This window comes from Pan troglodytes, chromosome 10 (genome assembly GCF_028858775.2).
Source record: "Pan troglodytes isolate AG18354 chromosome 10, NHGRI_mPanTro3-v2.0_pri, whole genome shotgun sequence".
Classification (NCBI taxonomy): Eukaryota; Metazoa; Chordata; class Mammalia; order Primates; family Hominidae; genus Pan; species Pan troglodytes.
In genome coordinates this window covers 71,211,701-71,223,805 of record NC_072408.2, presented here as the reverse complement: position 1 = coordinate 71,223,805, position 12,105 = coordinate 71,211,701, and the positions used below count along the sequence as shown (strand labels likewise).

General features: G+C 36.0%; 1 protein-coding gene across 12 annotated transcripts in view; it reads right to left on the bottom strand.

Annotated features, from left to right (window-relative positions):
* The window catches only part of SOX5 (SRY-box transcription factor 5), a 1,033,373-nt gene that overhangs the window by 790,271 nt on the left and 230,997 nt on the right, over window positions 1-12,105 (bottom strand). The window contains exon 1 of one of the 12 annotated variants that reach the window (XM_063785864.1): window positions 5,341-5,460. The exons of the other annotated variants lie outside the window; for them this stretch is intronic. The gene's annotated coding sequence lies outside the window, so the exon portion shown is untranslated. Of the gene's footprint in view, window positions 1-5,340; window positions 5,461-12,105 lie in introns of those variants that run through there. 12 annotated transcript variants of the gene reach the window in all.

Genomic DNA, 12,105 nt, shown 5'->3' with positions numbered 1-12,105 from the left:
TAGATAAGATGTTCGGTACTTGGCATTTGCTATTTATTATTATTAAGACTTGTTAGAAAAACTTTAAGTCCATTCTGGTTCAAGCATTTACTCATTCTGTAACTGTGAAGGACAACCTCCTTATCTCTCAGGGCCCAAGTTTCATCATCTCTAAAACAAGGGCCTTAAAACTCATGTGGCAAGCTGGTGAGAACAAAATAACTTCTGTACAGCATCTGGCACAGAGTGGGTGGGTACCTAGTAAAACATTTGCTTCCCTTTTCTTACTCTCTCCCAAAAAAACTAAAGAAAAATCCTCCATCATATTCATGCCATTCCTTATATATCTAAAGCCATACAATATTTCTCCTTAAGCTGAGCATTTGCAAAGATCAAAAAGATTAAGACAAACAATCTAGGATGCAATTTGGAGGAGGAATGAATCTGGTAGCAAATCCTTCCTAACTCCTCATATAGAACTGACTACATCCTAATTGAGGGCTCACTGTACCCTTAACAAACTCTTATGACTCTTACATACCTTCATTTGATCGCACTTGTGTATATGTTTATCTATCCCTACTAGATTGTAAGCTTCTTTGTCAAAAGAATGAGTGTCTGGCATATAGTTGGTGAGTAAATATCTTTTGAACGAGGTTATGAAGCGGTGCTGTGCTTTTCCTTACAATATCCAGCATGTTCCCACTCAGGGTTTTGCAACTGGTGTGACCTCTACCTTGAATGTTCATCTCAGATACGGGTATGACTCCTGCCCTCACCTTTTTCAGGTGGTATCCTAAATTTCACTTACTTTCTCAGCAAAGCCTTTCCTAGCTACTCTATTTAAAATTTTGTGTTTGTACAGGTCTACCCACCCACCCATTCATACACACACACACACACACACACACACACACACACACACACAGGACTACCCACCCACTCATTCATACATACACACACACGTGCAACCTGTCTTCCTTTTCTCCATCTACCACTCTCTGCCTTTTTTACTTGCATTGGTTTTTCCATCATCTGTCTTCCCCTCTCAGAGTTTAAACTTCAGAAAAGCAGGAGGTTTTGTCTTTTTTGCTACTACCTAGCATTTGGCACAGCGTCTCAGACACAGTAGGTGCTCAATAAATATCTGTTGTATGAATGAATAAATTTCACAATGGCATAGCATTTGGGAAAAAAAGAATGAGTACTTTTGATGAATAACAATAGGACATTTATAGAAATTTAAAAATTACGTGATGATTAAGCTAATCCTTTAATATTATATAACTGCTCAGAACTCATTTTCTGTTACTGATATACTGCAGTTTTAATTTTCCTCAAACAAAGGAGCTTTGTTTCTTCTCATGGGAGACTAACTTAAGATTTATCTTGTATTGAGTTATCCCAGTGTTTCCTTATTAACAAAGATCAAAGATATGCTGAAAATGTCCATACAGATGACGCAGGTGCACAGAAGCAGAAATGAAGGGCTAGAGCAATGGAGACTTTTTTTTTTTTTTTTTTAGATGGAGTTTTGCTCTTGTTGTCCAGCCTGGAGTGCAACAGCATGATCTCGGCTAACTGCAACCTCTACCTCCCAGGTTCAAGCAATTGTCCTACCTCAGCCTCCCAAGTAGCTGGGATTACAGGCATGTGCCACCATGCCCAGCTAATTCTTATTTTTTTTAGACAGAGTCTCGCTCTGTCCCCCAGGCTGGAGTGCAGTGCCGCATTCTCCACTCACTGCAAACTCTGCCTCCTGGGTTCACGCCATTCTCCTGCCTCAGCCTCCCGAGTAGCTGGGACTACAGGAGCCTGCCACCACGCCCGGCTAATTTTTTTATGTGTGTGTGTTTTTAGTAGATATGGGGTTTCACCATATTAACCAGGATGGTCTCCATCTCCTGACCTCGTGATCCGCCCGCCTCAGCCTCCCATAATTTCGTATTTTTTTTTGGTAGAGCTGGGTTTCACCATGTTGGTCAGGCTGGTCTCGAACTTGTGGCCTCAAGTGGTCCACCTGCCACAGCCTCCCAAAGTGCTGGAATTAGAGGCATGAACCACCGCACCCAGCCGCAATAGAGACTTTTGAATGTGAGTGTCAGAACTAGAACTCGGATCTTCTAACCAAACCTCAGTACACTTTTAACCACATCTATCTTTCAATAAATGTGATTTACAATAAAACCTAAGTTAGATTCATTGCCCACATGGTATTGGTGCCATTTAGACTATATTATTTGTTAGTTGGCCAATCTAAACTATTCAAGAAGGCAAAGATCTATGCATGCTAGCAAATCCTATTTCCTGAATATGCCCTCCTCTCAACGTCTATATTTGAAACCTTAACAATATGTCCACCTGGACTTCTTGGAGGGCTCTGGTTTGCAGGGACAATATATGCTTTGGTTCATCTATGGAACAATCAGCTTAAGAAGTTGTATTCAGATATTATTAATGTTTTCAAACCCACTTCCTATTTTCCTACTGAAATCCCTGCCAAGCACACACTTCAGCAGACACTAAAATAATTTGGGTAGTTGACATTCAATCCAAATTTTCTATGGAAATCTGCCAGATTTGACATCTGTGAGAAAGTGGGTAATTTTTATTATCCACAGAGAGCAAAAGCTTGGTTTGATATTTCTCTACCTCCACACATCTCCCTGTAGTGGAGCTGCTACTCAGATATCCACAAAAAGTGGTTAGTGAGGAAAATTATTTAACCCTTTCACCCTTGTCAGGATACAGCAAAAGCTCAATTCAAATTAATTTTAAAGTAACAATGGAAATGGATAAAACAACTTTTGGAGGTGTGGGAGATGCAAACTACCTTTATTATTGTCATCATTACTTTTGCCTAAAAACTATTTATGCTTTATCTGTTGTTTTAATACAACTGTTTGTCTTTAAAGTTCCCTTCATTTGGTCTAAAACCTTAAACCAGAATTTCAAATTAACGTTATTTTTAGAGTCCTTTTTCAAACCCTAATAATATTTGGTTCTGTAGTACTACAGAAACATGCTTAAAAATCATACAAAATATTTCTATTGGTATTACATTTTATTTCCCAAGAATTAAGAACTAAGGTATGTATTAACACTTAAGGTTTCTCTAATCTCTTTTAAAGAAAGAGATAAAACTGGATATTCCCATGTGCTTATAGGTCATATACTAAAATGCTACCAAGGTTTATATTGTAAATAAAGTTACTTTAGTTCACTACAACAAAAGAGGTTTCCCATCTTTTTATTACAATCTAGTAGTTTAGCATTATATATTAGTCTGTTCTCACACTGCTATAAAGATACTACCCAAGACTCGGTAATTTATAAAGAAAGGAGTTTTAATCGACTCACAGTTCTACATGGCTTGGGAGGCCTCAGGAAACTTACAGTCATGATGGAAGGGGAAGGTATGTCTTACATGGCGGCAGGCAAGAGAGAAGAGTGTCCAAGAGAAGCGAAAACTGCCTTATAAAATCATTAGACCCGGTGAAAACTCACAATCATGAGAACAACATGGGGGAAAAGGCCCCCAAAGTCCATTCACCTCCCACCAGGTCTCTCCTTCAACATCTGGAGATTACAATTCAAGATGAGATTCGGGTGGGGACACAAAGCCTAACCATATCAAGAATGTTTCCAATTAAGAAATTAAAAATGATTATGGTTCTATATTGGTTCTACACTGACAAAGGTTTAAAAGTAGGTCATGGGAATACAAAAGCATGATAAATTATTCATTTACAATAATAAAATGGTTGGTGATGTGTTGTTCATTTTTGATATAAGGGAAAATGGTATTTAAAATATATAGTTAGGGCCGGGCATGGTGGCTCACACCTGTAATCCCAGCACTTTGGGAGGCCAAGGCAGGTGGATCACCTGAGGTCAGGAGTTTGAGACTAGCCTGGCCAACATGGTGAAACCCCCGTCTCTACTAAAAATACAAAAATTAGCCAGGTGTGGTAGAACATGCCTGTAATCCCAGCTACTTGGGAGGCTGAGACATGAGAATCACTTGAACCCGGGAGGCGGAGGTGGCAGTGAGCTGAGATCGTGCCATTGCCCTCCAGCATGGGCAACAGAGTGAGACTCTCTCTCAAAACAAACAAACAAAAAGTATAAAATTAAAAACCTAAAAGTATCCACCAATAGAATTACGAATAGAATATATAACTCCCAAACCACAGAAGAAAACATAAAATAAGAAAAACATACCTTCAACAAAAAAGAAGAGAAAAAGGGATTAAAAATAAAAATGCAGACATAAAAAAATTTCTGCCAAGTAAAATTAACGCATCAATTATGACAATACATGTAAAGTTAAATCCCTGTTGAGGGAAAAGAAAAACTTAGGTTGGCTTAAGAAACAAATTCAATCTTATTTTTGTATAACAGGTATACCTAAAAGAAATGTTCAAGATGAAAGGAAAAAAAGGGGGAAAAGCACGTTTGTACAAAGGTGTGATCTGGGCCCATGGACAGGATAAAGGCTGCTTTCTGAGACAGTGACAGAGAGAGAGGAAAATCTGATTATGCTGCAGCCATACTGGAGTACAGTCAGGACCTTCATCTCTTTTGGGTCAAATCCTGCCTGAGTGTCCTTGACAACCCTCAATAATAGTGTGGCCATGATATCCTGTATTAGCTTCACTAGAGAGCCTATTTCCAAATTCTCTATCTACCAGGCCCCACTCAAACGAAAGTTTCATGAGGGCAAGCATTTTTGCAAGTTCAGTTCAAACCTCTATCTTTGGAAACAGCTTGGCACATGGTAGACATGACAAGTATATGTTTTGAATGAATGAACAAGAATATGAGTGAATATGTCTGCACAGCATGCTAGAGACCTAAACACAATCATTTGATTGGAGTTATCTCCTCTGAAATTCCACTGAAATGAGTAAAAGCATTTTCTAAATGTTGCAAACCAAACACTGAAGAATCAAAGAGGGAGACCATCAATGGACAAGAGATTTCACCAAGTTTCTGGAAGATGGAAAGCAGACGGAGTTACAATGACTGATGAAGCAGCCACATGCTAATATATAAACATACAAGGCTGCGGCTAAATGGGGAGCCAGTCTCCCCAGAGCTCCAGCACAGGAGTTACTAGGTACCAAAAAGGGGAAAGTAAGTAGTGGGACAGAAAACAGGGGTACTCATGGAAGTGCTGGGTAAGAAACAGTCAACTTCCCAAGTCCCATATTTATCCTCATGTAAAAAAAAATTTGCCAAAGAAATTGTCCGAGCTGTTAAAAAAAAGTAGGCCAGCTGGTATGGAAATTAGCATTCCAGAGTGAAGTCTTCCCCATTTGACTTTAGCAGTCTTCCAAGGTAATGCAGTCAACTCACCTGCTATTTTTAGCTCAACGTCAAGCCCCACATTTGTAACTAACTTTTGCAAATGCTTTTCTATTGCCTCATTCTTGAATAGGATGGGCAGCCGTAGAGTACGTAATTTCTGAGAAAAACCTACAATACAAAAAATAAACAACAAAAGCACTTTGGAATTTATTAGTAGAAAGGAAGAGATATTTAAAATATTTGATTTAGGACTTAATCATTCTTACACTAGAGAATATATGACACTCATGAAAAAGGAATAATTGGAGAACCAAAAGAACCCAAGAAATTTAAAATACAGGCCGGGCATGGTGGCTCACACCTGTAATCCCAGCACTTTGGGAGGCCAAAGTGGGCAGATCACGAGGTCAGGAAATCGAGACCATCCTGGCCAACATCATGAAACCCCGCCTCTACTAAAAATACAAAAATTAGTTGGGTGTGGTGGCACGTGCCTGTAATCCCAGCTACTTGGGAGGCTGAGGCACGAGAATCCCTTGAGCCCAGGGCGCAGAGGTTGCACTGAGTTGAGATCATGCCACTGCACTCCAACCAGCCTGGGAACAGAGCAAGACTGTCTCAAAAAAAAAAAAAAAGGAAAGAAATTTAAGATACAATCACTGAAAAAAGGTGAAATTAAGTGTGTAAAGTAAAAGGTGTGAATGTTTTATAGAATATAAAAGAAACACCCAGAATATTTGAGAGAAAAGATCAAGATTGCATATAATATGATCACAACAGAAAGTCTAAGAACCTGTCAGTTCATCTCAAAAAACAAGAAAGCATAAAAGGAAGGATATTACTGAAGAAATACCATAGTACTTCTTAGAACACAAGAAAAAGATAAATCTTATGAATGAAAAAAGATGCATATCTACAATGTCAAGGTTAAATTTCAGAACACTGCAGATAAAGAAAAGATCCATAACACTTATAAAGAGGAGGAAAAAACCACGTTACCTCAAAGGAACATGAATTAGCCTAGGATCTAATTTCAGCAATACTGTATGCTAGAAGTCAGCAGAACATGACTTTAAAACTCTGAAGGAAAATTATTTTGCATTTTGAATGTTAAGCTTAGTCTTGCTATAAATCAGCTGTGAGGGAAAAGAACAATACTTTCAGATAGGCAATATCTGAGAAGGTTTAAATGGCCTGTAACTGAGAAAGTTACTTGACATGGTCCCCAATACAATTTAGAGAGTAACTGAAAATAAGCAAGAAATAAAAAGATATGGAGTTTAGGAATCAAGAGACCTAACATAACAGGCTAAAAATAAAAATTAAAAAATAAATCTAAAAATAAAAAATAAAAAGTAGGCTTATTTATGAAGACAATCGAGGTTTGAAAAGGAAGGCAGAAAGTATACAGGGAAGAGGAAATGGTTAGAACGATAATTTTATTGAGAGTTACTAACAGTAACTGAGAGGATGTCGTAGAGGCAAGTCATAGAGTATATGAACGTAGTGACCATTTGAAATCTACACTGACACTGGACCCCAGAGAGCAGAAATATCACAATTACATATTGGTTTCAACTTTTAAAGCCCACCTATAGACAAATCATGGAAGATTTAAGTATAGTAACCATACAGAAAATAAACATTGTAAACTGTGCTAATATAGAAGTGTTGACAGAGCCAAGATAGGAGCAGGAATCTGTTCATCCTGCAAAGTAACTAATCAAGAAAAATTATCTATGATTGGTTTACCAAGAAACAGTGGTTCAATTTGCTTAAAGATTTTTGGAAACAAAAACATCAAAACGCGACAATATTAGAAAAAACAAATACATGGAAAACTATAAAAAAAGAGTTATGATATTACACTTTGCAGCCAAATTTTTCCCCCAGTAAAGTTTCTAAGAATGAAGATAATGAAATATCAAAAAACAAAGGAAGCTACCACATTCATATTATTATGCTAGTTTAATACTGATACTAAACTGGACAAACTTACCAGCAAAAAAAGTATAGATGATGATTTTGAAGTTTAAGTAAATTTATAACTATAATATTTTCTTAGAATAAAAATGTTTGGAAGCTCAATATGTAAAACAGATTAAAACAGTAAGTTCTGATCAAAGAGGCAGCAAGATTACTATGTAGACCAAGCTCATGTATGAATACAGATGGCAAAAGCCTAAACAAAATGCAGATAAACTTAACGGGATCTTAAGAGATTTATCCACTAATCTTAAGGAGAGCTTATGACTAGTGTATATATTATTTTTAAAAATTCACATCAGTATGATCATTTTACTAGATGATAAAATGACATTTTAAAATACTCCAAAATCCACTCAATACTTAACAGCAAAAACTCTTAGGAAATAAAAAATAGAAGTATGTAATTCCTTAACATGATAACAGCTTTCTGTCTTAATACAACAGGCTAGCAAAACACATGAATCCCTAAAAATACATTATACCACTAATATCAGTAAAAAGACAAAGTTGCCAGGTTTCAATATTGTTAACTTTTTTGGTTGTTGTTAATGCTATTCCAATAATAATCCCAATGGAGATTTTTGGATATTTTATAATGTGTCTAAAGTTCACCAAGTTAAAAAAAAAAAAAAAAAAGGTAGGGGGAGAAACATCTTGAATAAGATTTATTAAGAAGCTATATCGACTGAATTAATGATGGTACTGGTACAAGAATCAATAATCAGATCAATTTAATAAAAACCAATGGAATCAACTTAATATAACCCTGAAACAAATTCTATCATATATATATAATAGATGGGTTATTTAATGAATGAATTGGGGAATACAGTTATTTGGGAAATACTCATACTATATACTATATACCAAATTAAACAACAAGAAAATAAAAGAGTAATTGTAAAACAAAAAATAAAATCATTAAATTTAGAAAATTAGAAAAAGGTATATGTGATTAGTTATATTTTCTGAATACAAAAACAACAGAATAAGTTAAAGAAATAATATAGATTTTAGTGTAAACCTAAACATTTACATTGCATAAATTTAAAATTAAACGGCAGATTAAAGATTGAGAATATACGTATAATCAATGAGGAGAACTGTAATATATTAATAGGACTTAAAATCATATTCTATATCCCCAAAAAAATAAACAAAGGATGTGAACAGAAAATTCACAGACTAGGAAATACAAATGAAAATATACAAAAAATTTAGCTTCGCTAAAAATCAAAGAAGTTTAGAATTAAAATAAAGGGATGCCTTTTATTGCCTGTCGTTTTGCCAAATGTTAAAATGCTCAATCCTGGCAAAGGGACAGTGAGCCTAGCACTATTTTATACTGCCAATGGAAAGTTACCAAAAGCCTAAGGGGCAATGCTCATGCCCTTTGATTTAGTTCCAGTTCTAAGGATCTGCCTTTACAAAATAAGCAAAGAAGTAAACAAAGTTTTATGCATACAGATATAATTTACAGCAAAACATTAGAAATTGCCTAAGTGCTCACCCACAGAAGAATGGCCAAATCAGTACGTCACATATACTGGAATACATCCACATGACAACAAAGCATTAAAAGTCTCATTAACTAATTAATCTTATGGAAAACTGATCAAAATCAATTAAATGATAAATGGAATATTTTACACCATATTTACAGTTACAATCCCAATTATGTAAAAAAAAAAAAAATAGAGATCTGGATGGAAATGTATAAAATAATAATGAATTTTCTCTGATATAATGTAATTTTGTTTTTACATTATTCCTTATTTTCCCAATTGTCTGAAATATGAAAATAGTTCTTTCACCCTAAAAAAAATCAAAACTATTTTGATACAATAAAAGAATTATTAAATCTTAGCTTTTTTGTCTTCAATTCACCCATTCTAATGCTACAAACCACAATGAACTCCTTAGCATCAAGAAAGACCAATTTCTCTTTCGCCTCTAGGTTCTTTGACCTCTCTCAACAAACCTGAATGTTCACAACATGCAGCACATACAACTTCCTTGTAGCTATTTCAGAGGGGCCCAAAAAAACAGCTCTTGCTTCCTTCTCAAATCATTATCCATCCATTACACAATTCAAAAAATCTCTGTAAGAGGGCATTGCCTTTCATTTTCATTTTATTATAACAATCACATTTTAACAATAGCCTTTATTGAGCATTTAGCATATGCTAGGTACTAAGTGTAGCACACATATCAACTTACCTAATCCTCCCAACAACTATTATTACCCTCATTGTACAGCATAAGAAACTGAAGATAAGTGAGATTAAGTTACTTGTTGGAGGTCCCTTATTAAGCATGTGAGACAATGAAATCTGAACCCAGACAATTTGGTTCCAGGACCTTAACTACCATGCTGTCCCGTTTAAAATGCAAATATCCTTGGAGGAATTAAAATATTTACCCAAATTTACATTAAAGTGTGAGAGGCTTATCCGTTTTTAGGGAAGACAGTGCTGGCATTTTGAAAACCAGGCAAGTGACACTTAGAAATCTATAGAAAAGTTAAATTATGATCTTAAATATCAACCTCATTAATTTATCACTGTTCTTAAGCTCACATAAAAAAAGTTTTCAGACTAGGCACATTCTCTTATAGATTCTATTTACAACTGTCTGCTGTCATTAGTCAAATTTTCCATATAATTTCAAAGCTTAGGAATTGGAATATTTTATAAAGTTTATTTTCAATAGTTCCTGGGTCCAGGCTAGAAATGCTATCTTTTATATATATATATATGCATAATATTAAATTTTTCTTGTTGGTAACATGCAATTGACACTATTTCCTAAATTTAGACCTGAAAATAAAATATGGGAATACGTTTTTTTTTTTGTTGTTTTGTTTTTTTGAGACAGAGTCTCGCTCTGTCACCCAGGCTGGAGTGCAGTGGTCCAATCTTGGCTCACTGCAACCTCCATCTCCCAGGTTCATGCCATTCTCCTGCCTCAGCCTCCTGAGTAGCTGGGACCACAGGCGCCCGCCACCACACCCGGTAATTTTTTGTATTTTTAGTAGAGACGGTATTTCACCATGTTAGCCAGGATGGTCTTGCTCTCCTGACCTCGTGATCCGCCTGCCTTGGCCTCCCAAAGTGCTGGGATTACAGGTATAAGCCACCGCGTCCAGCCGGGGATATGGTTTTTTATGTCAAAGTTCAGCATAACACATCAGACAATCGTTCAACACTGTACCAAGAATGTTTTGAGATTAGGGGGTAAGATCAGTAAGACAGGATTCTTGCACCAAAGAACTGAGAGGCAAGAAAATCAAATAGGACATTTTTACATGAAGACTCAAGCATATCATTCAGGTGCAACTGAATACAGTATTCAAACATTTAAGAAATTCTCATACAGTGAAACTCCTTACTTTCATAAAGTACTCATTACATAAACCATCTTGCTTTACTACCTAAATATAGTGTGCTAAAAAAATAAAAGAAAGAAAATGCCCTCTCCCTGTTAAAGACATACGAAATATAAAACTAAAATATCTGAGAGGGAGAAGATGAGAGGACAACCTGTAGGCATAGCTGTCACCATAGAACAGTAAATACAATCCTCTTTATTAAATAAAAACCTAATTGAGCAGGGGATGCAGGTGGGGCCCAGTTATTTCATAGTCAAATGCAAGTCTTTGGGCATTTTCTGAGCAAATAAGCTTTGTAAAAGGACCTGCATTTGCCAAACTACATTATTCTTTTGTGGAACCAAATTTGTGCAGTATAAGTTTAAGATGCACGTGGATGCTTACTGAAAGGAAATTAAGAGTATGAGATCTCAACATTCTCTGTCACAGTCAAGGATTTAGGTGGCAAGGAGACCATCAAATTACCAAAGCTTAACCAGAGCAATAATTACCCACTATGTATTCTTGGAAAAATCAGAGAGTAGTGTCTCCTGAGAGAATATCAGCAGGTTTTTTTTGTACACGTGGCTTTCAACATCTGAGTAAATGAACAATATTCATCTTACTTTCTATAAATCAGACACTATTTCTAGTTCACAATCCCCAGATGTATCATTAACATCATAATCTAGTTTATTGGCATTACATTTCTGAATCTGATTTTTTTTTTTTTTTTTAAGAGAGAGAGAGTTTCACTCTGTTGCCCAGGCTGGAGTGCAGTGGCGTGATCTTGGTTCACTGCAACCTCCGCCTCCCAAGTTCAAGCGATCCTCCCACCTCAGCTTCCCAAGTAGCTGGGACTACAGGTGTGTGCCACCATGCCCAGCTAATTTTGTATTTTTAGTAGAGACGGGGTTTCACCATGTTGGCCAGACTGGTCTTGAACTCCTGACTTAAGGTGATCTGCCCACCTCGGCCTCCCAAAGTGCTGGGATTACAAGCATGAGTCACCACACACTCGGCCTGAATCTGAATTTTTTTGCCTCTTTTAAGTTCAGTAGACATGTATTACATCAGTTCTTAAAAATGACATTGCCATAAAATAATCAGTTTTAAGAGTGACACTGTCGCTAATGCTGGAAAGGAAATTTTTGCTAATACATAGACCTTTAAGGCACTGAAACGTTTTCAATATTATTTTTAACAGAAGAACTATAAGTAGGTCACACAATACGAAAACTGTATGTGGAATGATCTGGTATTAAGAAATGACACAAGAACTTTCTAAAATCATGGAATCACAATGTGACACACAAAATTTTTTTTGCACTAAAAGATGAGTTTTTCTTCTAGACTGAGATGTACTCCAAGTTACTTTTAAATATAAAATTTAAAAAGTAAAATATCTTAAAATCATTCAAGAAATGTCAAAGATCTTCCCTTTCTCTGATTTT